General features: G+C 41.2%; 1 long non-coding RNA gene across 1 annotated transcript in view; it reads left to right on the top strand.

Annotated features, from left to right (window-relative positions):
• The window catches only part of LOC148132125 (uncharacterized), a 41,984-nt gene extending 37,256 nt beyond the window's left edge, over positions 1 to 4,728 (top strand). The window contains exon 3 of the long non-coding RNA XR_015747615.1: positions 4,594 to 4,728. This is a non-coding gene — a long non-coding RNA (uncharacterized LOC148132125). The remainder of the gene's footprint in view (positions 1 to 4,593) is intronic.
• Positions 4,729 to 5,024: the final 296 nt, after the last annotated feature.

Genomic DNA, 5,024 nt, shown 5'->3' on the forward strand with positions numbered 1-5,024 from the left:
TTGTATTTGGAGCCTAAAGATGAACTGAGTTTAACTGCATATGCTGATGCAAGTTTTGCTACGGACATAAATACACTACATCGGGTACTGCTGTATTGTTGGGAAAAGTATTGATTGGATGGAGGTCTATTAGACAGAAACATCTAAGTTTATTAACAATGGAGACTGAATTCTCATGTTTGTCTTTACTATGTACAGATTTAGTTTTGTATAAGCAACTACTAATTGACATGGGAATTAATGTAACCAATTCTATTGTTGTTTATGAAGATAACCAATCAGCAATACAGATGGCTTCAAATATTGCTGTTAAAACAAGAATGAAACACACAGATTTAAGATATTTAAATGTGAGACAATGTGTGCAAAGTAAAATGATTAAGCTGGAATACTGTATGTCAGAAAATAACATAACAGATCATTTTACAAAGGCACAAGGCTCTGTAAAGCATAAGGCTTGCTGTGAAGATTATGGACTTAGAATGTAAGGTTGTATATATTGTCTTACCCAAAAGGGGAGAATGTTAGGAATATAAGTCACCTAACAGGTATTTGGGCTGGAAATATATAAACCAGGATAGACATTTTAAAACTGTATCTTTAAAAGAATCCTAAAAGTATAATTGGGTGTGGTTTCTCAAATGGCCATAAGATGAAGCCAGAAACCTGGGTTGTTTAGTCTTAGTCTCAGAAGAGGGTGTGTCTCAGTGAGTCTCTGTTTTCCTTCTGTTGGAGAGTATTGCCGTTTCTCCTAATTGACTGTTATTCTTGGATTTGATGTAAGTCTGTTACTGAACTGTTTTTGATACTGGACTTTGTTATTGGATTATCCCTGGACTAAAAACTGACTGATCTTACCTGTGAATGAATTTGGGCTGCTTATTTTGAACTTTGCTTAAACCTTTATTGAAAGTAAAAAAAAAAAAAACCTACATTTACTGTACAGTGTATCTAAAAATTACTTTTCCCCAATGTATTACAGTGCCAATTCTGAAGAAGACAAAACCAAAATGTACTGGTAAATTACAAGGAGAACACACACACACACACACACACACACACACCCTTCTAAACCTGCTGGAGTAGATGATTGGACTAGAATAGATATCTCATTATCTTTCTCCTCCCTCCCTCCCTCCTTCCTTCTTTATTTCTTTTTCTTTCTCTCCCATCCTTCCATCCCCCCTTCTTTGTCTGTTCCTTTTTCTTTCTTTCCCTCTTCTCTTTCTTTTCTCCCCCCCTCTCTCTCTTTCTTTTCTCTCTCTCTTTCCCCCTCTCAGGCTCACCCCTTTAGATCAAGGGTCACCAAACTTTTGGACCACAGGACCACCAAATTCATAATTTTAAATCCTGGAGATCACTAATATGAATTTTGACTGACGGTGGCTTTCTGGCGTTGATGGGAGATAGAGAGAGAGAGAGAGAGATCTGATCCAATCTCTCTCTCTCCCTCTCTCTCACACACACAGGCAGGGGTGGGAATTAGACCCCTGATCTAAAGCTGTCAAAACTCCAAAAACAGGTCAAGTAGCTCTGGGGAGGCCAGTCATAAATTAGAACACTTGCTAAACAACCAGCCATTAAGTGATGACCACTTGTATTTGGTTTGCTAATCACCTGGCCATGCCCACCCAGTCACATGACCAGCAAGCCACACCCACCCAGTCACATGACCAGCAAGCCACACCCTCAGATTAGGCCACACCCACAGGAATTTGAATCCCACCCCTGGGTGGGGGCACCGAGGATGAGTTTGTAGCACCAAGGGGGCAGTGGATTTAAAAAGTTTGAGAACCACTGGTCTAGCTGGTTGGGGTAGTTTTGAGTTCGAAAAGAATCAAGGGTGGAAGGAAACCACTCATGCAGAGTAAGTTTTTAAAGATGGTGCTGAAATAATACCACCGCCGTCCAGTTTCACTGTTTCCAACAAGGCTTTATCCAATCCTATCTTGGTGCTCTTCGCAAATGTCTTGGTAATCTTCTGCATCTCTCTCTCTCCTCTCCCTCTCCCCCTCCCCCTCTCCCTCCCTCTCTCTCTCTCTGTATTTTTTCACAAGCCACACAGCTGAAATCTTCCACAACAAACCTTCAGCCGCTATGGCAGACCTTGTGAGTCTATGTATTCCATCTTTGTAAAGCTCAGTTCATGCTTCATGCAAAATCATAGCATGAATTGGGAGAGGTATATGAAAGAAACTGTTACAAATCAATAGGTATAGAGTTACTTAGCAACGCTGATAGCAACACGGCCACCTCACAGTAGATTATATTCTGCTTCTAGAAGTCTGAACTAGTCATTGAAAACATAGATATTTCAAATCATGTCAGCCAATCTCTCTTCTTATTTTACTCTTCTACCTGTACTACAAGATTTTGTAACTCAAATATATAAGAATCTGTCACAGGATAGGTGACGTGATAGGTTTTATCATGCCCCTCTTGAAAAAAGAAGCATCATGCTTTTGTACCAGCCTTTCTAGGCTCATTTAGCCATGTAGAAAATGGTATTTACATGGGAAACATGACTCAGCACATGAATTTAATTTCTGGGGGAAAATAACTTTTAATTTGGTAGCATTCAGCCTGCAATTTGATTTCTGTTATTCCTGCCTTTTACATTGCTGATTTGCAAGTGGGGAGACTTTAGAATTCTTGGTGATTTTGACAGTTTCAGCTTTCTCTGAGGATTCCTTTGTCAATAGCACCAATTCTTCCAATTAAAGTTTTGTTGACCTTAGGAATTATCTTGTAGGATAGGGGTGTCAAACTCAAGGCCTGGGGGCCAAATTCAGCCCACGGGGTGTTTAAATCTGGCCCACAGGGCCTCCTAGAAACAGCAAAGGACCGGCCCTCAGTGGCTCTGCCAGCAAAAACAGAGCTTTGTTTTCACTGGCAGAGGGTTGCAGGAGGCCATCTTAGCCGAAAACGGAGCTCGGGAGCCCATTTTTGCTGGCAGAGCACTCAGACCAACACAGGCACCCCAAACACGAGTGATGTCAAGCTGGCCATGCCCACCCCAGACACCAAGGTCAAATACAACGGTGATGTGTCCCTCAGTGAAATTGAGTTTGACACCTCTGTGGTAGAACATTCTTCTGCATTCCTTCTGCTCAATAACCAAGACTCTGCACCAGAAACAGACATACAAGTAAATATCTACAATTTTTACTACAAAGAGCAATAATTATATTTCAGGAGAAAAAAAAATACATGCATGGGTGTCCATAGAGGAGCAGAAATGATTAATGTATGTGATGAGGTCACCTGGATTCCTGTTTGATGTAGCTTCTCCTTTGCATACAATTTTGCCTCTGTTCCTCTATCCAAAATTTTGACTTATCCCGGAAGGACAAATGATTAGCGTTGCTATGAGGACTGAGAAATGTCAGATTTGCCCTTTACTTTGGAACAAAGCATTCTGCCTCAATAGCTTTCACTGTACACATTCAGTAAAGATATTTTGGTTTTCTATGTTAAATACCTGAAGCAACAGCATTACCAGCCCAAATAACCCACTTTTGCACTAAAATTGACTGGACTGGCAAGCAGTTTTCAGTGTGCTGTAAAATGGAGGTGTATACTCTTCTGTTTGAACATTCTGCCCTCTTTCATGCATAGACACCCACTGTTACAGGCTGCAGATTTTATAGATATGTGTGTAATTACTAGTCGCCATTGAGAAATGGGTATATATGGGCGATGTCCATATGTGCAAAGCTTGCTATGTTGTGCAGTTGGGCGGGTGTCTGCATTGTATTTGTCTTGTTCCTGCAGCAGAGTTTCAGGATTGTTCTTGTGGATTAGTTGCCATGCAACAAGTGCACAGTCATACAGCCCGTGATCATCTGCCTTCCCTGTGGTAATCTGAGTAATGTTAAAATAAAGATGTGCTTTGCTTATGGAGTGGCTGGGTGACTTGCTTAACATCTGTGTAGAGACGGCATCTGTGCCTGACAATTGGAAGACTGCCATTATTGTTCCCTTGTACAAAGGGAAAGGTAGCAAGAATGAATGTAAAATCTTGGGAAGAGCTGGGTGTATCTTAGTTTTTATTAGGTATTTTGGGGAAGATGTTTGGCAGAATTCTGACTGAAAAGATAAAAGAGGTGACAAGGAACAATACCAGGGAAATGCCATCTGGCTTTACGCGTGTATCTTTTTTAATATAGTCAATAGTGTGTGGTTGTATGAGAATATAAATGAATTGCAGCAAAAGTCATATAGCAACAAGAAACATAAAAAACATTGTTTGACTGAAAAATGTTACATTTTATACGTAGGGCAGGTTGATCAATAGATGTAACATTAATGAAGTGTATGCTAAAATAGGGAAACAGGAATTTTAAGACATGCAAATGCTGGTCAAAAGGTGGTGGGTGGTGTATGGTTTGCAGAGAGAAATGAATGTAAAGCAAAAGTAGGACAACCGCTCTTGAAGAATAGACTTCTATTTATCTTACGTGGAAATGATATTTGGATTTCTTGGGGGGGGGGTGCAAATTGAATGCTGTGGGAAGTAGAACTTACGTGTGTATGAGAGAAAAGAAGCCATCTTAATGTTTCCTATCTCATATCTTCATTTCACTTCACCAGGCAGCCTGGTGGCATAGTGGTTAAAGGCAGTATTGCAAGCAAACTCTGCCCACAGTCTGGAGTTCGATCCTGATAGGGCTCAAGGTTGACTCAGCCTTCCATCCTTCCAAGGTCAGTAAAATGAGGATCCAGATTGTTGGGGGCAAATAAAGCTGACATTGTAAATCACCCAGGGAGAGGTGTAAAGTACTATGGCAGGTCTGTCAAACTCCCAGCCCGCAGGCCAGATGTGCTGCCTGGTGAAGTGAAATGAAGATATGAGATAGGAAACATTAAGATTGTAAATCACCCAGGGAGAGGTGTAAAGTACTATGGCAGGTCTGTCAAACTCCCAGCCCGCGGGCCAGATGTGTTGTGCCCTGGCCACGCCCATGTCCACATGATGCTGCCATGATGACATGAGTTTGACACTCCTGCACTATGGGGTGGTA

This window comes from Notechis scutatus, chromosome 2 (assembly GCF_049901735.1).
Source record: "Notechis scutatus isolate UNSWTSFEM ecotype Mainland chromosome 2, rNotScu1.2, whole genome shotgun sequence".
In the NCBI taxonomy this organism is placed as follows: domain Eukaryota; kingdom Metazoa; phylum Chordata; class Lepidosauria; order Squamata; family Elapidae; genus Notechis; species Notechis scutatus.